This window comes from Balearica regulorum, chromosome 22, assembly GCF_011004875.1.
Source record: "Balearica regulorum gibbericeps isolate bBalReg1 chromosome 22, bBalReg1.pri, whole genome shotgun sequence".
Taxonomy (NCBI): Eukaryota; Metazoa; Chordata; class Aves; order Gruiformes; family Gruidae; genus Balearica; species Balearica regulorum.
This window is the reverse complement of record NC_046205.1, coordinates 3345987-3369614: the sequence shown is the minus strand read 5'-3', so window position 1 is coordinate 3369614 and position 23628 is coordinate 3345987. Positions and strand designations below refer to the sequence as shown.

The 23628-nt window shown below is 45.3% G+C and overlaps 1 protein-coding gene across 1 annotated transcript in view; it reads left to right on the top strand.

Annotated features, from left to right (window-relative positions):
• The window catches only part of LOC104640829 (CCN family member 2), a 42576-nt gene that overhangs the window by 5720 nt on the left and 13228 nt on the right, over positions 1–23628 (top strand). The window contains exons 4-7 of the mRNA XM_010309317.2: positions 16532–16741; positions 19153–19367; positions 21508–21556; positions 21892–22201. The gene's annotated coding sequence lies outside the window, so the exon portion shown is untranslated. The remainder of the gene's footprint in view (positions 1–16531; positions 16742–19152; positions 19368–21507; positions 21557–21891; positions 22202–23628) is intronic.

Genomic DNA, 23628 nt, shown 5'->3' with positions numbered 1-23628 from the left:
GTCAAACACACTGGAGACCAAAGGACAGCAAGAACAACAACCAGAGGTCTAAAACTGTGGACTGGGAAGCTGAAGGAACTGGATTTGTTTAATCCAGAAATCAAAGATGAAGAGAAGGGTTTGGTCTTCCAGTGAGTGAAAGGTAAGAGGGCTGAATCTGTTCTCCTCTAGCTCTGCTGTAGGCAGGGTGGGAAGGCTGCACAACTTCCAGCAAAACACGTTTCAATGAGGTTTTTGCAGAAGGTTTCTTCTTATTAGGCAGTAGGCTTCATATGGGAATTTTTGTGTGGTTTCTGTAAGTACATCAGAGAACCTCCCCGGAACACGGTATACATGTGCTTGGTAATGTGTCTGGGGGGATTGCATCATTTGGGGTGGGAAAGATCGCTCTTCATCTGTGCTTGGAACAGGATTCAGTGACACTGAGGAGCAGCACATTTGAATGGGTGGGAGAGGTACGTTCGCGACAGGCTTGCAGAAATGTCGACGCATGTGCAAATCTCCCATCAACTCCAGTAATTTTTCAGGTTTACAGTGTAGCACTGGACCCGATTATGCAGAATAAACCAAAATCTGACCATTTCTGTGAATGAGACCATCGCAGTCATAATTACTAGGTAGATGATCTCAAGGGAATGTTCTAAGGATCTAAACCTTATATTTAAAAATAAACCAGTCCTAATGAATGAGGATGGAGAGGGGAGATAAGATGATATTCACACCTCTTCTAGGATGGGATACCTGTGTTTTTTGCGTACTACAGGGTATATTAAATCTGTAAGGCTGGTCTGAGGGTATCTGGGTGTAGTAAATGCTATAAATGCCTGAAATTCTCTGGATTTGAGGGAGCAGTACCCATTTTAGGGGGCAAGGGGGGATATTCTGCTCCAAAGTGGCCAACTGAACATTATTTCAGTGAGCAGAGAGCCTGTAGCCACTTGTATCTTTTCTTGGTTGCCAATACTACAGCTTACCAAGAGCTGCTTTCTTAGAGATGGTTGATCGCTGAAAATTTCAGTGAAATCAGTCAAACATTTAGATTGCTTCTCTGATTCCAACAAACATGGATCGGGGAATTAGATTGGGAATCTTGAAGAGTTTTCTCCTAAGTTTAAAGAGGATAAAAACTTGCTATCTGAACTCTTTGGCTTGGGGTAGCATGGTTCCAGAAGTAAACTGTATTTTACTTATTTCTGTTTTTAAGGTTTCCAGCAGGTCTTGGTACTGGGGCAGAAATGCAATGAGAAGACTTTTCTTGAGCTTGCTCTTGTTTTATTGAATGCTAACAAACTCAAAGGAAGGTAGATGTTCCCTCTTTTTTCAACCTAAAAGCTCAATAAATAATAAGAGGTTTTGTAGGCTCGAGTTTTGCAGCAAAAGTTTTGTGTGTTTCTTTGATTTTTAAATTTCAGCCCAGCCAGTTTCTCCTATTTTAGTGTTCTTCATATTGAAGATAAATTGAGATAATTTAAAATCCTCTGAAATAGTTTTCCAGGTATTCCTTAGCTTTGATGAAAGAGAGCTCTAGCAAGGCTCCATATCAAAAGCATCCAGGAAAAAATTATTCATTTCCTCCTTTTGTGTGGCAAAGAGGCTATTGGTGCCACCACTGCTGCAGCTGCCACACAGTGAACAACTTTGATCTCCTCGCTTGCCTTTGAACTGCCTGCAAGCCCTAAAGCTCTTTGGTTCTCCGGTGAGGGGGATTGCTTTCGGAGCTTATGCCTGTCAGCTCACCACAAGGCTCTAGACCTCAGGAAATACAACTGAAAGGCCCACAGAGGTATCTGGTTTTAAACTTACCACGACCCACAGTGAAGCCCTGTTGCCTCCTGTTGTCATACTGGAAAATTGACTGTGGACATCCCCATCTTATGGGGTGAAGGAGAGTATGTGGGTCATGTAACTCCACAGGGTGCTGCTGACAGTAGAATCACAGTCTTTTTTATAAAGAACTGCAAGTCTTGATCGATCATTTCCACTATTATTATTGAAAGAGGCAGCTGAGAATTTTGACCAGTAAGCTGAACTTTGATTTATCAGCAGACACAGTTCCAAAGGGGGAGCAGAGATAAAAGGCAGATGGATTCAGTCATTTTAACCACCCTATTGTTCTCCTATTTATAGTGAGTTACTGGTTCTTGGACAAGGTGGGAAGAGTCTGCGGGATTTAGTTCTTTAACAAAAGCATCCTTTCTCCGCAATGTTAATTACTCATTTGTGCCAAAGGGGGAATGAGAAACAGAATTTAAGGATCTAATTAACATTTGCTTCTCCTTTCAACAGATCAGTCTTTACACTTACAAACTCTGTGATAAAACCATTTTCACTTACTTTCTAGTCATCCGAGAATCTTCCAGCCTCCACAGAATCTGAATTTCTGGATTAGGAAAATAACAAAATAAAAAAGCAAAGCTAGAAATAATACCCAGCTCCTTTTAAAAAAGGACAAATGTCATTGTTTTGTGCATGTATCTTCTTTTCAGCCCAGCAGTGATTACTGCACGTGCTAGGAGAAGTCACTGTTAATATTAAAGCTTCTTCACAAATCTTTTGTTCTGACATACCTAGAGTGGGCACAGTTTAAAAATATATATATATTTTATCCTGATTTGGCTTATTCCCATACAGGAATAGGTAACATAAGGTACCGTTATAACAATCTGACTGTGTCGAAGTAAGGCAGTATTATCTTTACCACTGTAGACTGGGATAATTAAAGTAGTGTTGAAAAGCCATAGGTTAATGTTATTGCTTTGGACATATACCAAGGAATGTTACAATTTTTTAAAAAGCATTCCTTCTCAGAAATAAGGGCTACAGGATTTGATTCAAAGTTCTTAATTTTGGAAAGCATTTTGAGGTTTGCTAAAGGTGCCATATTTAGTCATAAAAATAACAAAATGAAAAATACAGAAGTGTATTTATGGTAAGAATAATGAAGATTTATAGGGTAACAATAGTTGCAGTGCTCCTAGCCTAGGAACTCTATATTGAACAGGGTGATTGAATGTTTGGCTTTTAAAAAGAGAGAGAAAAAAACCCCAAAAACAGATGAATAATGAAAAACAAATCCTTTCTCTGGTGAAAAGCCAAACCTGTGTTTTGAAAATCAAATGTTTTTTTGGGTTAAGCAGTGAAAAAAATGGACTTGATCTTTGCAACAGCTTGGATTTATTATTGGAACCAGTTGGCTGTGCCATGGAGGAGAGGAATTTTCTGGTAATTAGAGCAAGAACCCGGGAGTCAGAAGCGGTAGGGTCTGTTTCTGGCTCGGGCACTAGCACGCTATGTAGCCTTGGGAAACATGCTGCCTCATTTGTACCTTGGCTTTCCCATCTATAAAATGGGGCTAAGGAAATAATTCAACCTCACAAATTGCATGCACTAATTAAAGAACATTTCCACGCACCTTGAGGTCTTTTCTGCTAGAGGATGGATATTCACGAGCATGCACTTCAAATGCTTTTGAAAAATCCTGCTGTAAACATTTACAAACCTGATCACCTGGATTCCTAAATCCACGTGTGAGCATCTAATTGGAAAGAGTCTGATTTCCAGAGGTCTGTCTGCTGATGAAAAAGAACACGATGGAGAGTGTTTTCTCACTGGACTATGAAAACAGAGGGATCATGGGACTCCCTCCCGCTGGGATCCTGCCATTTAGCTCGGCTAATTTCACAGGCTCACCCCTTGCTCCCCAGCACCAACATTTAATCCCTGCAGGCTTCTGTGCTCTCAACACTGTGGCTCCATTGCAGCACTCTGAGAGGCAGCTGCAAAAAAGGCAGGTGGGGAATGATCACCTTAGTTAGTACGTGCAATTGGTGGTCTCTGGGGGTGGTGCAGAAATGCTCCTTGCCCTGCTGGATACAGCTTCCTTAGGAAAGCAGCAGTCAGAATTAATTTGAGTAAAAGCTGCACATCCTTACTGGAGTTACCACCGGTATCCCTGAGGCCCCATATCTGATTTGGCTTGGGTCTCCCAGTGGTTCAATTTCTAAACCGCTATCTGTCAGCATTAGAGCTGCTCGGCCACCCCTTCCTTCGGGTGGTGCCATGGTCGATGAGTAAAAGGAATGCATTTGCCTTGGATGCCATCCCTCCCCGAAGCAGAGGAAACACGCGCTTACAAGACAGGAAATTCTCGTGAACCAGAAGGACCTGGAGCTTGCCTCTTGCCTTCCTGTGGGCCTTACCCAAGTTTCAGCCTGGGTTTTTAAAAGATTATTAATAGCAATAGTTACATTAGGAGGTTTATGTTTTTCTTCTTCTGTCAGTGAAGTTATTTCTTCATGTGAGACTTTCTCGTTGTTTTTTACTCAAAGGAATCAGAGACGGTCCCAAGAATGTGGCGGTATTGCAGTACAACGTTCTGTTCGAGCTAATGGGCAGCCAAGCGGGGATTTCGCTTTATGGAAGGCTGTCAGAAGTGGACAGGCTCTCAAGTCTCCAGTGCAAAACAAATAGCTGCAAACTGGGGCAGGCTTAGCACAGTGAAGGATTTTGTTTCACAAGTATTTTTTTTCGGCAGCGGCACACTTCCAGAACGCCGTCACTTTCTCCTTGCTGTGGCTGATCGTTCCTGCGGCTGCACTACTCCCCTCTCTCATCCCGTTGTACCTTTTGCGTGGCGGTGTGATGGCCCAGCTAGGGAATTATCTCAATGCAAAAAGAAAAAAGAACTAAATCCCTCCCCTTTTTTTTCTTTTCTTTCTGTTAGGTTATTTTTATCTCAGGTCAGTTCCCTAACCCGTATTTCAGCTGCAGGAAACAAGTCGTAGAGACAAGAGGGTGACAAGGAGTGGAAATATGGGAGTTGCTTAAGTTAATGCTTCTATTAAAATGAATGCTTGTGCAACAAAAGGCTAAGCCCTGACCAAGAGAAGCTCTCTTTTGCCCTGCTTTGAGTCATGAGGACCTCAAAGTGAGTCTTGGCCTCAGCAGTGAGCAAGACATATGTGTGTGTTTGTGTCCAAAGAGACAGTTTGTGTCTTCAGTGTTTGGTCACTGGGTAGAAAACTCTCCTATTTGTTGGGCATAAAAGCTCTGCTGTGGTTAACAAGCTCACAGACTGGTTTGAGTTAAAAAAAAGGTCATATGGAGACCAGAAAGTGCTAGGTTTGTAACATTTCAGAAGGGATGTGAGTTTTTAAAGTCCTGCATGTTCAAAAATTAGTGCATTACTTTTCATTCTTTAAAGCACACCTCTTTATGTAAAATGGCAACATATGCTAATATAGGAAAGGAAGCAGTCATCATCCTAGACAGAATATTGGAAGTCTCTGACTAATGGTCCAACGGGTGACAACGTTTTAGTGGTTACTGGGGAACTCATAAAGGTGTTCTTGTAAAACCCTGGGGTACAGGCATCCAGATACAGGGAAGAGAAGACCTGGTTTTTAAATGTGCTAAGCATGTCCTGCAAACTGATTTTCTAAGCAAACTTCCTGCTTTCCACGGGAGTTGCTGGTACTTGGTGCCTACCAGAAGAGATCTGTAGCTGGCATACAGGCAAGCTGTCCTGCTGTCTTTGGAGAAAGGTATATTTTGTCTAGCGAAGCAAGGGAAGGAGTGTTTGGAAACATTAGCACAGCTGAGTAGTGTGCAGGATGAGGAGAAGACTGTCCTCCACACTGTCTGCACTGATATTCACAAAGAGTTAAACAGAGCTTCTGGGGTGAGTAGATGGTGGACTGGTTCTCTCTTGGAAAGACTTTTTCACGGGAAGAAGGACAGAGATGAGTAAGAGTTCAACTTTGTTTATCCCAGATTTATTCTGGAGTGTAATATGTATTGTAAACAACTTTCTTCATAGAAAAGTATGTGTGTGAAGCCTGTTCTGATTTATTTTCTCTGTTGTTCAGATTTAGCCCAAAGTGGTACGAGTTCCTAGTTTTCCTCAAATGTTAATGCTTTTAAAAATAAGCCCAACATGTAATTTCACTTACCGTCGGCTTTGTGTTTGTCACGCAGAACAATAGCCACAGCACAACATGAGCTTCAAGTGACCACCCTGAATACAAGCTAGCGTTGTTTCCAGTGCAGGGTCAGAGCGAGAACCCATAACCCCAAACAATGAGGAACAAACCTGGGGTTGCTCTCTCGGTCTGGACCCACCAATTCCCTTTATTGGGTGCCTGGGCTGTGAGCTTGCTTTACTCATCCTTCCTGTCTGGTGTGTGGGGTGGTACATCGCTGCCGAGGAGGGGAGATCAGAGACATTCTTTTCATGTGATTAGGCTGAATCTCTCTTTCTGTTGATTTCATAATGCCTGGGAGAGCAACTGCAGCTCCCTCCTGGGACCAAACTCAACCCGTAACAAGGCTTCCTTTCTCCTGACGTCTCTTGCTGACCTTCGTTTCACTCTTAACTGCTGTGTCAACTTGACAACCCTGGAGCGTGCCCTGACCTTGCAGCATCGCTGCAGAAGTTGCTAAGAGTCACTGGGAAGCCTTTTGGTAATGAACTGCCAGCACGTGAGTGTTCCTTAGAGGTCAGACTTTGTATCCATCTGTTGGTTGCTTAGCCCCAGTTAACTGTTGATATCAGCTAAGGTTCCACCCAACGTGGTACAGCTTAGGGCTGCAAAATAGCCCTGGAATACATCTAAATGCAGCAAGCCTGACTGGACAAAGCATTGCTCCCTAATTATGCCTTACTGCATAAATACTGCACATGTTTGTTCAATGAGTTGGAGATGTTTGAAATACATCTTCGAGACATCTCCAGATCTCCAAAATAGGCTCTTCTAGGAGCAAATGGATTCACTTTAAATTGGCGAACAGATGAGAGGGAAATGGGGCTCGAGTTCCCGGAAGACCCATGAACTGACCCTTTGAGTTTTCTTTATTTATCAGAGGAAACGAAGTCTCACAGAGCTGTTTTCTCCTTTGCTATTTAACTGATTTCTTTGGTGGTAACTGTAGCAGTGAAGAGCTAAGTGCTCCAGAAAGGGTTTTGGAGTCAAGTGAAAATGTACAGGAGGAAGATCGATAGGGCGATGGTCACTTTTGTGTGAATCGTCTCCTTTAGCCAGACTTAAGTCTTGTGTGCTCTCATTGATTTCTGCCTGAGCCTTGTCTTACATTACTAGATGTGAAAGGAGAACTGGATTCCGTAATGGACTGACAGACAGGGCTGGCAGTTCAGCACACTTATAAGCATCCTGCCTATAAGTGCCTTTAAAATGATAATCGTGTCCACACCATTCAGCACAGAACAGATCCTGTATTGAACATCCATCTCTCAAGCAGTACAGTTCCTAGATCTGGGGCTTTTCCAGCATCCCACAGCATCTGGGTCTTTGCCTTCCTTGGTATGTGTGGAAGCTCAAGAGCTTGTTCAAATCTGAGCATATCACCTTGGCTCTATCTGGACTCAATATTTGGGACTTTTGGGACACAACTGGACAGCAGGAGCTCATTCTTTTCCTGTTTTGTTGGCTGTTTGGAGAGGAAACCTTTCTCTGTGCACCACAGCAGGCCTTGCGTGGCCGGCTAGATGCACCTCTGGAAGGGGAAATCGCATTCCTCTAATGCGTCGAGGGCAGGTGGTTGCTGCCAGAAGCAGGATGCTGGGTTTATCAGGCCAATGGTCTGACTCGGGACAGCAATCCCTGTGTTCCCCAGCCCGACTGATGGGTGAAATCTTTTGTCCGATCTCAACATTGCTTTTAGCAACTGGCTCCAGGGAGAAGGGAGGAACGGCCTCCTGCAGAGCCGGGCCTTACAAAGCAGCCTGTGTGGGATGGAAGGTCCCCTGCTCTCTGGCTCGAAAGAGCATGTGGGGGTGTGTATGTGTGTGCAGTGGGGGGAGGACTTCTGGCAAGCAATGAACTTGTCCAAATAAACAAAAGGCTAAAAACAGCCCGTCCTCAGCCCCTTGAGAAACGCTGCAGCAGATGTTGCCAGTGACTGGAGGTCCTTGTTGGGAGTCCCATGGATAATCATAGACAGCAGGGAAACACATGGCAGCATACGGCCGCTCAGAGAGGGCCCTCTTTGTTCGCTGAAATCACTAGAATATCTGTCTTGTCAGTGCTGACGAAAAAAGCACCGGCTGGTTCAAGCTTAGAGTGGGGAGTGAGCAGAGCTGCCTTTTGGTCTTGGCTCAGCTGTAGCTTGCTGTGTGGCCTCAAGCAAGTTGCCTCTCTCCTCTGCACTATAGTTCCTCCTGTTGTGCACTGAGGTCAGGGACAGAAAGCCGCTTCCCTGGGGATTTGGGGCCAAGCGTTTAAACTTTGCAAGGTGCTTTGAGGCTGGAAGGTGCTATGTCCAGAATAGGTAAATGTTCAATGGTAGTATAATTATTTACATAATTATTCATAAGATGAGGAGGGTCTGAGAAGTTCAGCTGAAAGGCCAGCTTGTTACCAGACAACTTTTTTTTTGCCACCAGTGAAAATGAGAAATGAAGCAAAGAGAGAAAGAGGCTGGCTGAGTATGATCAGAGATGATACTGGAGCAGGCTTGGCCCCTCTCACATGAAATGCTCTTCTCTCTTCTTGCTGCACTGTGAGTTCAACGTTTTGGCTCTGTTTGTGATTCATATTTCAGGCACAGTGATGGCTTGGGCTAGAGGAGTGGAGGACTGAAGAACTGAGTGCGGTTCCAGTGTGAGTGTGCCAGGAGGCAGGGGGCTCGGGATTAAAGCAGTAAAACGAGGAGTCAGGTCAGGCCACCGTGCTTTGGCCATGCTGTGCAAGGTGCCCACTGCGTGCTCCATTCTGCACACTGCTATTGAGTCTCGTGGCATGCAAATAGGAAAGAAATACGTGTTCCCTTGGATTGATGGACTTCCTTCCTTTTGCAGAAGTTAAACTGAGGCAGGAGGTGGGAACAACTGAGAGAGACTTGGACCTAAGGGCACGCTGTTGTTTTCTCCCACTGTAAATACGGAAACCACTTTCAGTTTTCTCCATATCTGAAGCAGCCAATTAATTGTCCTATGGTAAAAATGAAAATGCTAAGCAAAGCCTAAATCTGTAAAAACCTGGGATGTAGTTCTCAGCGGGACTTTGCAAAGTAACCATGTCATTCCTGTCACACCTGAACACTACCTACTACCCTGGGAAGAGAAGATTTTCTAGCCATGCTCTGAAATTGTCTTTTATGGGTTAGGGCCATCCCAGGGACACAGCAAAGCATTTTGCATGCAGCTGTGAATTAGTGTGTCCGTGGAAATTTCCTATGGAGGGGGCATGTACAAGGCGGGATGCATTTTGGACAGGTGCTGATGTAAAAATACACAGATCCACATATGGGCTGCAGAAACACCACAAGCTGGCACTAGCACTTTCTCAAAACAGACTTTTCTGCTTCATTTTTTATTACCTCTTGAGGCTTTTCCAGCATCCCTCATTGGAACTTACAATCCATCTACCTTATCATTTATCGTGCCTTCTAGTCTCAGACTCACTGCAACTCACATCCCTCCTAATGAAGTAGTAGCAGATTGTTCCCATCTGATCCCGTTCCTGCTAATTCTGCAAAGTTACAACTGAGTTAAAAAGTCACATATACAGTTAACGTGAAAAGAAGCACCAAAAGGAGAGTGTGCGAGGCCAAGGCAAAGTGACCAGATCATTTTGTGTGATTGGAAATCAAGCTAGGAATATTTAGTGGGAATTATCTCATGAAAACGACTGTACCTGTTTCACTGTGGCATAGCTGTGTTGTCTTCTGAGTATTCTCACTTGTATCAGCCTATGTGAAAGGACATTTGGAGTCTCTATCTGCTCAGAGTGGCTGTGTGTCCCTAATGGTCCAGAATAAAGAAAGCAGTAGGATATAAAAGACTTGAGATTCAGTTTTTAAAAGAGTGGTTTTAAATTGAGGGTGATTCTTCACAACTTATTTAGCATAAAAAAAATCATATATCACAAGATTGGAAAAGACCCTAGATCACCAGCTGCTAGTGAAAATGTGGGGATGTGGGTCAAAACTTGTCTTCACAGCTGCTGCTGAATAGTTGTTTATCTCTCATCTCTAAAAAGGAGAATATTTACTTGCCTTTGAGATTCTTGGATGTGGCCATCTCATGTTTCTCGGAAAGCCTGGCGGCTCCCTTTATTTGGATAGTGCTGGTCACAGAAATCCATCATTCAGAGACGTGGTGTTAGTGCAGCGGGAACTAGGCACCTTGAGGAGTGGAATGTCAAATAGCTGCTGCTTTTCTGTGGGGAAAGAAAATATGTGCTCTCAAGCACTGGAAAAGCTTCTTAAGAAACCCTGTGATACTATAAAACTTGCCAGAAGATCTCCAAATAGATACTTATCAGTTTATTTGAAAGCAGTTCTCCTTTGGGCCACAAGGTTTTAAATACCTGAATCTTAAAGGTGGCAAGGGAAATATAGGAAAGTGACTGATTCTGCAGAAAATCCTTTTCTTCTCTGTCTTGTCACCCAAGTTTTTGTTGATGAGATCTAGATGTCTTTGGTGATGCAAATAGGCTACTGCAGCCCTTAAACACTTAAGAAGGCACAGGTGAGGCTTTCTAGTGACTTTTCATAAAAGACTGCATTAGCAAACAGTTCGTTCTAACTCTCCCACTGCACAAACTTTCTTCTCCTAAAAGAAATGGGAACTGATTCTTTCTTAACTTGCTTTGGCCAGATAACACTGTAGATCTGTCAATTCAAGAAACTTATTCTTTCTTTACCCTAACCAAAAGCAGGATTGGCCTACAAAATCTAGAATACACTTCCCCCCCCCCCCGCCCCAAGATTCCCTGCTGTCTTGGTAATCCCAGTGACTAGTTAGAAACTTTTGCAGTGGGTTATTTGGGAGGAGAGATATCACTCCAGTACAAACCGTGTTTTGAAATATCTTGGCTCTCGTTTGCCTAGGAAGGTTATAAATACTGTTCCCAGGACAAACATTCTCCATGTCTGAGAGCTAATGAGCCAAACAGCTGCTCTGAGGCTATCCACCTCTGACAGCAGTAAACACTAAGCCATGTGAAAAAGATTTTAACATGCCCAGACACTCCGATATAAGAGATTGTACGTGTGTCTAAAATGCAGTTTTCTTGCCGCATCCATTTTGCACCTTCAAAGGAAAAAGTCCTTCTCTGACCATCTTTGACACCTGTAACTGTCAGAACAAGACCAGCACAGACCGTAAATTCTTTTGACACCGGTGCAAATCCAGCTGTTTTCAATAAAACACACTATGTTTACAGAAGGAAGAGAACATAAAGTGTGACAAACATCTCTCTTAGAAAAGTATGCATTTTTTGTAAGGATCCATCTGAAACGTGCCACATGCAGACAGTATTCACTGATACCCTCTGGCTGGCTGAGCAGCTTCAAGTCCAAAGCACCAGTAAATCCACTTTAACTGGCTGACTAAACCAGGCTTATGGCTGCTTTGCGCTACCCGAACAATGAAAGGTGTCCTGGCTCATGCTGACACATCTGATCTAAAGTATAAAAGAATTTGTAAACAGGATCTGGGAACCATTTGAAGAATCAACTAACTTTGTTCATAAATTTGTATCAACACAACACAAATGTCCACGATTCACTTCAGAGGGACATAAACAGGAGACTTAATTGTATATCAAACCTAAATTAGTCAGAAAAAGTGTGCAGGTGATCTTGCAGTTGTGAGGAGCTGGATGAATGTGCAAAGATGAACATTTTGCATGGAAATTTCTGCTTCTCAGCCACTCTTTGGGAGGATCACAAGGCCTTTCCTGCAAGACTTTCTCCCACCCAGTGCTCCCCAGACCCCAAACTCTAACCAGGGTTACACCTGGCCCACTGAAATGGAACTAAAATGCAGTTGCAACTAATTGTACACAACTGGATCCATGAGAGCAAAAGATCTCAGAACTAACACCCGATTCTGGTTTCTGCAGAAGCTGCATAAATCTAGAAAAGCTCCCTTGAGTCTGCCTGGACTCCTGGCATCACTGAGAGCAGCAGCAGTTGTATTAAAGGGCACCGGTTCCTGACCTGGGGCTGTGGGAACTCTTCTTTTTGCCTGATGCCTGACTCATGTTGACTTAAACCCAAATGACTTTTAGTTCAGGCAATGTCAAGGCAAAGTTGTGAACAGGACTTTTTCATTCATGTTCCCAGTAAGTATGTATCTTCTTAAAAAGAAAAAAAAAAATAAACTAGGTCAGTTGAGCACAGTAAATAGTTTTGTCTCTCTTGTTTTGGGTTTTAGAAATGTCCCAGTTGCTTAAATGAAAATTGTTGTGACTTAGAGAAATGTGTCCCAAGGCCCCTCTTTTGTTTGTCTGTCTGTCATTAATCACTGTAAAAGTTTCTCTAAGAAATGCAATTGGTCAGTTTGCTTTTAGTAGCTCAGGGTTGGATGCTGATCTTCGTTCCTCTGCTTGCATCTGGCATTAGTCTCCTGAAGTAAGTGGACTGGCTCAGGATTTATAGCTGTGTAAATGGGAGCAGAGGCAATCATCTGAAGCCTACTTGGTTCTTTAGCATCTGGAGAACATCATCTATTTATTAAAAAAAAAACAACAACAAAACCCAACCAAACATCTAGTGATAACTGCTCTTTGAGATCCCAATCATGACATTCTTTCTAATAGGGAGACAGGGCAAGGGTGGGATGAGAACAAAAGCAGTGGTGGGTAAAGGAATTAAGAAATCTGGTCTTCATACGGTCATAGAAATGGGCAGGATACACTTTTCATGCTGGGTTTTCCCTGCTCCTGGCCCCTTGGGTTCAGTGAAATTACTCCTGATTTACACCCATTTGAGTGGAACAGGATCACTCCCTTTTTCTTCAGCAAAACAAACATTTGTTACTTGGAAAGAAAAACAGAGGAATCTTAAAATGTGACCCACAGCTGAGCGGAAATTCCCAGTAATGCAAGAATTTGGGTTTCTTTAGTTTGTAAACAAAGAAGGAACTCTTGGAGGGAGCGTGTTGATTAATGCCGCAGGGGACTGCAGAGGGACAGTTCCTGCAGCCGTATAACTGGGGATTTATCCTGCCACAGTCACAGCAGTTCCAGTTATATGCAATGGGAACGTGGAGGAGCAGGATGCTCTAACAGAGGAGGGGGTTGAGCTTTGGGGATACTGACAGCAGCTTCTCTACTGGCTCTGAGCCCTCAGGCAGGCCAAACCCTTCATCAAAACAACCCCAACTGCCAGAAGAAATTGAGATCCAGTGCCGAACTGAAGGTAGGTAGGGGTCTACAGATGCAGACAAATGCTTAGGATTATTTCCAAAAGCACCCTAGCAGTCTGAGTGCCAAAAGCCCAAAGGGAACTGAGGTCAGATGCTCAACTGGTGTAAACTGGTGCGGGTCCTCCCAGGCCCTACCTCTAATCAATGTTTTCTAGCTCTCTGCAGATCTCAGGTTGCTGTAGCTCTCACGAAGAAACTCCATATTCACTGATAATGGATGGGTTTGCCTTCCTTCCCTTCCTTAAATACATCAGCACTATTTTGAAATGCCAGTTTAGCCTAAGGAGAGCTGCAGAGCTCCCTGCCTCAGGAGCTGTCAGTCAGGTAGGGAGAACCCCGAATAGCTTCCCTCCAGCAAGGGAAGAGAAACGCACATCCACACCACACTGCTGGCTTAGCACAGTCCATTAAACTCAGCATGAACTCTGGGCCCAGCCATAACCCCTGATATTTATGGAGTGAATATCTTCCTGTAAAGGATGTGGCAGGATAATGCAGCTGCTGTAGAGCCCCTACCCTCCCTCACATTCACTCATAGCTTATACATACGCTTATATGACTCTTTCATTTACCTGGGACTGGAATAGCAGGGTCAGATCCTGGCTGCTTCTCCATTCTGCATAGGAAAGGAAAGGACTGGAGGAATGCTTTCACCCTCCCTCCCATGCCCTGGGCAAAGCCCAAATCCTGCTAGGAGAATATCAGCTTTCTCACTAAAGCCTGGCGCACCGGAGCCAGCATGGCTGTAGTCATGCTAGCCGCTGGCCCTAGGAGGTGTTATGAGACAGGTCTGCTGTATATCCGCAAAACGGGTAAGATTTGCAGCCAGACCTGCTCCTGCCCCCAGCACTGAAGATGCTTTGTGTTTTCCAGCAGCTTGCTGTGGTGCAAGGTCTGTGACTGTTCAATGCCTCCTACACCCTTTTTCCCTAAGAAAAGGGCAAGCACATGATGCCTGGGAAGAGGTGTTACTATAGAGGAGCTCGTCACCCCCCCTGACACAACCATGCTCCCTCCAGTTTAATTTTAGAGCATCTACAACATTAAAATAGACCTCCCCTTCTACCTGATCCCTCTTGTCATCTGAGGAGAGAGTCTGATAGAGAAGAAACATGGGGATTGATGATTTCTGGCTGTTCCTGCTATGGCTCTGCTGATGCCCTCCAAAATCCTGAGCTTCACACTGCCATTGAGCTCTCACCTGGGGCAGAACAACCCCAGATACTCCAGAATTAGGAGCTTCTGTCTTTAAAAGCTGTACGTGGAGTTGTCTGCCCAGGAGCCCCAGTGCAGTTGTGTCTCTTGGGAAACAGAAAGGACCTGGTTCTGATCTTGTGTGTAGGAGAGACTGGACTAGTGCAGAGCCTGAGGTGACAGTGGCACTGAGGAGATCAGGAACAGACCTGTTCCCTTGTGGCTTCACTGCCATGAATTGATGGGAGGTGTTGCTGAATGTGCAAGCAGGAACACCTACACTCAGAAAAGAACTCAATCACAACCAAATAAGACAATAAACCTTGCAAGAAGATGGGAATTGCCATTCCTCAAGCTCATTTCATGGCCTCACCTGAGAGATTTGAGTAACAAGACTATTTTAAGGTGCCTTTTCCTGAACTCCTCTATTCTGTCTTCCAGCTACAAGTCAGCCACCTCTTGCCAAGCACGCTGTGTGCACATCCTACGCCACTGCCTCCATGCCATGCCAGTCACCTTCCTCAGTGGTATTCACAGGACACGACGACTTTAGGAGGCAACTCAAGGGGAGAAGACAGAAAACTGCCGTCTCCTTCCCAACCCTGCTTGGCCCCATGTCACTTTGGAGTCATTGGCACAGATCAAGGGCTCTCCTTTTTGTCTGATAAGTCATTAGGTGGGCAGGCTTGGAACAGCAACAATCCCTCTGCGGGGGTGAAACTGAAGGGTCTGCTCTCTCCTTCCTTTTGAAGGAGCTGCAAAGAGCATTAGAGCTGTCCAATTAAAACAACCTGGGACAAAAATAGGGTGAGAGAGTGCTACTTTAAAAACAAAACAGTTAAGCGAAGCCTATCCCTTCCCCTCCCCTGAGGCTCCTATGGAAGTGGCAGCTTTGGAGCCAGAAAACTCCGCTGAGTTGGGTATTTCTGGCATTCGAACCCAAGGCAAGCGATGACCTCCCAGCGCTGGCTTTGGAGGACAGGCTGTATCGAGCTCACGGCAGCAGATGAGACCGAGCTTGCAGGCACTGACACATCTCCCCTAAAGGCTAGTTCTGCTGTAGCCTGCGGAACAGCAGAAATGAGGTTCTGAGTGTGGGAAAGAGCTGAGCAGACACTGGCACAAGCTGTACCAGCAGCCAGCCAAGCCTGGTGGGGGGCCGTGCAGTAAACACCATTTTGGGCCTTAAGTCTGAGAAGGAAGAATGGATTTGGTCTTGAGCTCACAGATCTGCATCCATGGATCACCAAAACCTGGTGAAACTGTGGCTCCACGGACCGGGAACCCCTCTCCAGAAAGGGTTGGGCTCTCTGCCTGCTGTTCGTGTGGCTTCACTCTTAGCAGGGATCCTTACATCTCCTTGTGAAGACCGGCTGCTGTGGATGGACAGGCACACAGCCAGTAGCTGCACTGACCCCACAGAATGTTTCAGTAATCTTTTTGGAATATAAAAGCCTTGCCGATCACCACAACGCTGCTTTAAATGTTCTTCTGTACCTCATAATGCTTTGTTTGAGCTGTGGGATGACTATCCATAAAGTTAGTCTCAAAATGACCAGAGAAGAAGTGACGGCCAGCGCTGTGCGTATAACCTCAGAAGTTCATCCTGCAGCGAACACATCACTTCAGCCCCACCACCAGCTGAAATCATTCTCTGATGAAACCAGGGAGTAGCATAATCACTGTGCGGTTGCCACAGGAATGTTAGGGGTAAAGTTCTGGCTTTAGTTATATGACTGCAGCGTCAAATTAACCTCATGCTTCTGTTCCTGAGGTCCCTTTGTTGCGGGCGATTTTTCTGCCATGAGATTCTTTCTTTCAACTCTAATTTTAGTTCATGTGGAGGATGAAAAAGGGTCTTATATCCTTGTCATGAGGCTGGTTCATGGGATTCCCCTCTGATTCAGCACAGCCTGGCCTCTTCCCTGGCCTCTTCAGCTGAGATCCCCTTGAAATACACCTACGGCTAAAATAGCGTCGCAAGCTCTTTCCCATGTACATTCTGGTAAAGTGAATACCCCCAGCGCGAGCATGGGAATTTGTCTCATTCCTTTTGTTTCTCCAAATTCTTTTTACAGGATAGCAGTACAGACTAAGCTGACATATTATTTTGAGAAGAATTTGAGAAGCTGGAAGTAATTTTGTTTGTTTCCTTTGTTCTAGGAAAGGGATCCACACTGCCCTGCCAGCCCTCCTTGTTTGGAGCAGAACGAACAGGCTTTGCGGGGCTCGCAGGCATTTGAGCTGTGTCCTGGCCCTCGCTGTTTCCTCTGAAGGAAGATGAGCATAGCAGAGGAGGAACTTCACCCGTCCAGGGGACTTGCACGTGGAGAGCGTGCATTTCGCTGTTTTAGCGGAAAGGCAACGACACTGGTGAGTCTGTGCAGCTGGTTAGTTATTTCCCCGCTTGGAATGTCAGGGACACACAGAGCTGTAACAGTTAATGCCAGAGTCGAGAACATTTCTGTGGTTTTTGAGTGCCAAGGGACCAAGAGCTGCCCTGGCAGGAAAAGCCTTTTTTCCTTACCTCCTGGAAACATAGCCAGGCTCCATAGTTTTCATTTTACCTATGCCCTTTATTTGAGGTCAGGACACCTTGGGCTCAAAATTGTAATAATTTGAGAATCCCCAATAACTGTTTTTTAACAAAGCCTCTTGACCTAACAGATTGGCCTATCTCTGCCAGGCAGGTCATTAATTTCCAGTCTAATGCACAAGGGAGAACATTGTGAAATGACTGCATAAAGAGGCATTAGAGTAAAGATGATTTGGGCCTATTTGCCTGGCAAAGACATTGAACGAGCTACGGCTTTTCTTTTACCTGACTCATGGCTGTATTGCAGGGATCAGATTGGAAAAAAAACAAGTGAATATTATTCACCTAAAGTCTGCTTTCAAACCCATCTCTGCACACCTCTGTTGCCAGATGACATCATGCTTCTGAGGGCAAAACAATTTAAACTATAGAGATGAAAATTATTGGTTTGAATAACTTCCTTAAAACAGCAACAACAACAGCAGACTGAGGCTTTGTAAAACTTGCTTGAAAACGTCTGTTGCTGTATCTCTGGGGTAAAATGACCTAAACTTAGTATTTAGTATTCTGTCATAGTGGTTGCTTTACCAGCAACATTTTAAAGACAGTATGGCACAAGCCTTACTGAAAATAAAGCCCCTGAATTTAAAGTGCTTTAAGCAGGTTTGTAACTAATGCTGTTGTACATAAAATGGTATGAAAAAACACAGCATTTGTAGGCAGAACTAATAATGTTCCACTACTAGCTAATGAAACTGTCACCTCTAAACATATCAAGAGGGTTTCTAATATTACACAAGTTTCCGAGGAAGAGAGCTAGAGCAGTTAGTTGTTTAGAAGGGGCTGGGGGAAGGGAGAAGCACCCCATGCTGAGAAACAGCACATGTCATCCAGCTCCTCTCTGCTGGGGCCCAGGAGCGCAGCACCAACTCTGCTCCATGAAAGTCCCACTGGAGACCTCACGCAGGTCACAGCCTGCTGAAACATTTCATCTTCCTTGGCTTGTGTGAGTTTGGTCTGTCTGAAGGGAAGGATGGCTGCAAATTCAGACTATTTCCTTATTAATGTTGTGTAAAATGATGCCATTCTTATAACAAGGCTATTTGTGGAGCTTGAGACTCATTTTCTTAAACATTTGTGATGTGAAGCTTCTAAAAAACCTATTAGTAAGGAAGCAAATGAAAAAAACAAATAGGAAAGATCAACCTCCTAGATGTGTGCCTGTAACACAAATAAACAATTAAGAACATGTAAGTGAAAGTCTCACACTTAACAATTCACACGTTATTATTATCGGTGCGTAACTCCCAGCAGTTTGTGCAGGCCTTCGGAGGAAGATCGTATTCTGTAATCAGCAGCAAAGCAGTTGGCTTACAGCTCATTTCGAAGATGTCTGCATTACACTCCGAGGTTAACACTCCTTTCAGCAAAGAGAGGTCCCTGCCTCTCTAAAGGTGCAAAGCCCTGTGTTAAGGCTTGCTCTCTGTTACAGCCCCAGAGGCTCGGAAGCTAATCAAAGATTCACGTGCTGAGATTCATTTGTGCCATACAGGAACAGGCTGGCGAGAGCACTGCCCTGCTGAACTTGCAGACCCCACTGACCTGCACTTCTTCTCTTGGCCTCTGAAATCTACCCCTCCACCCTCTGCATTGGAATCAACTGCAGGAGGAACCAGATGACCTAAGGGTCCTTCCAACCTAAATTATTCACTGATTCCATGTAATGAGCTGGAATTTTTCCAAGACCTGAATGGGAAAGGTGTGGGCAGGCTCCTGTTGGAATCCCTAATGAGAGATACACACAAGCCCTGGTAGGCCACCCACCCCTCCAGGTCCTACCAGCCTGGCAGAGCTCAGGGGCCTGTTCCTGCCTGTTGAGTCTGTGTGAGATGTGCAGCTGGTATAAATTAGGGAAGACCTACTGATTTCAGCAGAATTATTTTGACTGAGTGGCTGAGTCCTGGATTTTTAGGGCAGAGAGCCTTTGAGCTTAGGTGATGCCAGAGGTCTTTGGAGAGATGGGATCTGGTGGAGAATTTTACCTTGCACCCATTCAGATATGGCCATATAGACACAGCAGTGCCTGGCTAGAAAAAGCTCCTGGTAATTATGGCAGAGTGGCTGCTTATTCAGGGGTTTGCAGAGCCCAGTGATTAATGCAGTGGCCCATAAATCTCTAGACCTCACATTAGTACCTTCTCTTTCACATTTTACCTTGGACACATCCTTTTGTGCCTCATCTGTGCAGGTGCTCTGAGGACCAAATCCCCTAACGGATAGAGGGCTACTCAGATACATCAGAGCTGTGCACCAAAGGAGTCCTGTACATCAGGAAGCCTCCTTAAATGAGACCGCCCAAGCGCACCTTAAACACACCCTCCCTCCCTGCAGTTTTCCTTCAGGATAATTAAGCATGCAGTAAGTTAAGAAGTGGAAAAACCCAAGGAAGCATCTATTTCACAGGTGGGTGCAGTTGACTGTTTCCTCCCAGGGCCTGTTCCTCCTCCAGCTCTGTGCAAGCCAATGCCTTGGCACAAATGCTCCTGGCCATGATGGTGGCTGACATTTGTATCCAAATTTTGCAGTGGTTAAGGGTACCAGAAGATCTCCTGCTATCACACTACCATGTAGAGACCTGTGCTGGTCACACAGAGGTTCTGCAGCAGGGCTGAGTCTTAGGCCAGCCTTGCCGGAGCTCTAGCCCTGGTCTGTGTATGAACTTCTGCTTCTTTGCCACATTCAGAGCTGGTTGCAGTCTGCCAGGAGGCAGAACACAGAAGCTGGTCACAGACCCCTTGTTGCAGGGTCTTGGGCAAAATCCTCCAGCCTGTGTTAGGCAAGAAGTCAGGTTAGATAATTAGAGTGGTCCTAGCTTGCCTGAAAGCCTCCCTGCTGGCTGTGCTCTGGGTTGGGGTGAAAGGCCACATTTCTCACAACAGAAACAGAGCAAAAGAGAGGTGGAAGACTGTCAAGTGCTCTGCTTCCAGAACCAAGGCCTATTTTTTTGCAAAGAGCTCAACACTTGCGGTACGTTGCTCTGGGAATGCCTCTTGTTGCACATATGTCCTTACAAGTGTTGACTTTCTTACTGTTCACCTGTTCTGCAACGGGAATCCTGTGCATTGCTAAATGGGGTTCGGTGTCTTTCCTGGTAGCCCCTCTGGGTGCCCTTGGTTGCACTCCTTGGGAAGCTGCAGAACTGGCTCTTTGCCTCCTGCCAAGATCAGGCTCCAGGGGGGCATTTTTTTTTTTCCAGAAGAGAATGTGTGCTTTTGCTGGCAAGCTCTGTGTCTAAGCACTGGCTCTTTCTGAACTCATGATGCCAAGAGTGTTTTTATATATTTACTTCCTTTATAAGGACATCAACAGGCACCCCACCCATCCCGAAGTTTTGCGTCCCTTGATAGGCTTCAATTTCACAATAAATCCTCAAATACAATGGAGTGTTCCTCCCAGAACCAAAATAACTGTAGACTTCATTAGTGAACTCTGCAGCCAGGGACAAAATTTGTTCCCTGCTTGATGTCCCTTAAAGGATGAGCACAGCAGTGTGCCCTCAGGGCTGTAGTATCTGGCAAGCCAGGCGGAGAGGGGAATCCTATCTCTGGTGTTTCCGTGCAGTCAGGATTTCATCCCAAGGCTGTGCTCAAGTGGGGAGGGGTGGGTTTTCCTGCCCTTTCCCACCCAGATTGGAGTCAGATTTGCTGTAGCATTTGGCCTTTGCTGAGCTGTGGTGCTGCCTTTGTGTGACACTTTCTCCTGACAATTTACAGCAACTAATGTTGCGATACAGCTGGTTCGTAGGGAGCAACAGAGACAGGCACCATCAGAAGGCAGGTCAGGAGCTTCGGTCCTTCTCCACTGATTATAAAGAACACCTAGAGAGATTAGGCTTAATTAAATGCCTAAGGATTAGATGGCATGAATCTGACCCAAACATCCCTCTAGACCGATGCTGAATTAGCACTGAACTTGAACTGGAACATGGGGTACATCTCTGGGAACCATGTTTAGCCCAAAAGCATTCAGAAACTGCTCACTGTCATACCCCAAGGCACACGGACCTGCCGAACTCCTTCCCAGCCTGGCAGCAAACTTACGGCGTCAAGAGACATTGATGGGTTCTGTTCTTTTATTAGTAATATACCACAGATGGAGAAATCAAGGGCGACACTTGTCTTGCAGCCTTGTATCATGAGGAGAGAAGCTGGGTGAAAGTGCTCAGTCAGTCTTAAGAACTGCAGCTTACCCTCAAACCTAAAAGAAGGCAAAAAGCAGGGGACAGGACGCCGCCATGGCCACAAACCTGGCAATCAGTTTAGCCTGAGCCTGTGAGCAGGATGCATCAAGCATCAGTAGTTGGGTAATGAACAATGAAACGAAATTCCTGTGAACCTCACCATCTCTGCTGGGCCAAATTTATGTTTGATATATGCTGCTCGTACCGGCTTTTTATTTTGGCTTCTGCAGGCAGAGTGCCACTGGGAGAGATCACACTGAGCCAAAACCCATGTGTGTGCTTGCCTTCATTTTATTCTTTAGCCTTACATTATTTTTGGCAATTACCTAACTGTCTTCTTTTTTAAAATTACCATAAATTCAGGAAAGCCACTGGTCAGGGATGGTGAGTGAACCCAGAAGAACGTAATAAGGTGAATTAAACACCCACTATTCTTTGCTTGGGGGAGATTTTAAGCAGGGTTGACATCTTTATCCCTTCACTTGAGGCAGCTCAGGCAAAAAGAAGAGACGCAAATCAGTGTTAACTTAGGTGTTTCCTCCCTTTGATCACTCTGAGTCACTCAACCTTCATGTTCTCCTCTTGCTTCTTGGCAAGTGCCATGTCCAGTGGGGTGAACAGTTCAGCTGGTAGCATTAGGGGTAGTTTTGGTTGTTGTAGTGCCCTAAGAAAATCTTGGACCATGGGTGCAGGCAGCTCCCTCACACTTGTCCTTCAAGTCCTGCTGCTCCTCGACTTTTTTTTCAGCTTATGGTAAAAAGGTGCCTCTGTGGCAGTCTGGCTCGGGGCTCCGAGAGGCAAAGCGGGCTCCTCTGTCCCCAGAAACCCTCGTGTGGAGGGCTCAGCACTGCTCCCAGCACTTTGCAGTGAAGATACTGGTGCAAGATGTTGGTTCTGTTACCTGATGTTGGTTCTGTTACCCAGTAAAGGAGCTGGAGTGGACCCGGGCGCTCGTCTCTGGGCAAGGCAGGAGGGTGGCTGGCCATGGCAGAGCTAAGGTGGCTTGAAGGATGAGCAGAATCGCAACTCCACACATGTTACTTACGCTGCTCTTCTGGTAAGGATGGTTTAAAATTGAATTATTCTTTATTTTTGTTGTAGGTTGACAACTTAATCAGCCACCGTAATGCTGGTTTAGTGCTGAATATTCCCCACAAAACTCCTGACAGGTGAGTGAGTGTTAACGATTTTGGTTGAACAGTTCATTTGAGGTCATGCAGAAGGTTAAAAGAAATTCTGAAAGCAGAATTTGGAAGATCACGGCTCAAGGTGCAACTGCTGCGTCTTGGACAAGGAGCAATGTATGAATCAAGCCATACATTAATTACCATCCTTTTAAAAAGGCACAAATATAACACCTTCGAATGCTCCATATGGCTTGGAACTCAGCTGTGGTTTAGATTCTTGCTGCGTGAGAGAATGAGAACAGAGGTGTGTAGCACTTTATCCCTGTCTTATTTACGAGCAGTGGGAGAACGTCCTGCAAAATGTGAGCAGCTAATTTTAGGCGACAACATAGTTTAAGGTGCCAAGCCTTCCAAAAGGGGAAGGACTATATATCCAGCCAGACTGCCTTTAGCTCCGAGCTGCTCCAGGGCACTGGGTGTTTATACCACCTCCAGTACATTAATTCTTTTGTGTGGAGACATAATCCTTCGTTGTGACATTAGTAGAGGTAGCTGTTACAGAAATGGTTGTGAAATCCCTCGTCTTATGGCAGAGGAGAAGAAGGAAGTGCAATTTGCACTGTGCTAATGCTCTCCAGCCCCAAATCCCAAGGGGCTTTCCAAGTGCTAATTAATTAAGAGTTGGAGTTGTCTGTTTTCAGCAGTGGATGAGCAGTGGCACAGGGAGTGTGGAGGCTGATCGGGGGCTGCACAGGGACCTGAAAGGACTCGAGTAAAATGCCGGGCTTGGTTCCCAGCTATGATGCCCTGCACTTGGAGGCAGGAAGGAAGGAGGCTGAATTTAGATGACCCACTACAGGTGACCCATGACACATTCCCTATATTTTTCTTCATCTTCTGTCCTACTTCCCAGCTCACGCTGCTGGATACAGGGACTGTATGGCACCGTGCATTCTGCGTATGCTCCTACCCCCTGCTTTCTGTTGGGCCCACATAAGCGTACAGATTTTGCACCACTTCTACCCTGGAAAGGTCCCTGACTCAAAGGCACGGCTCCATCTTTTTCAGGCCACTTTTAGGCACAGCGGATTCCTGCCCCATACCCAGCCTGCTCTGTCACACCCCAGGCCAGCAAGGACTAAGAGTGCCCTCTGCTGCACTCCTTCTCCTCATCTTTCCACCGCAGCATTCCACTTGCTGTTTGGGAATAAACAAAACAACCTTTTCTAATACACAAAGCAACTCTTTCATATTCTAAAGGTCTTTTTGTGCAGGCTGTGCAGAAGCCCGGTTCTGTATTTCAGTAGCAAACAGAAAAGATCATGCCCCGAGATAAAACCGTCTGATATTCCGCATC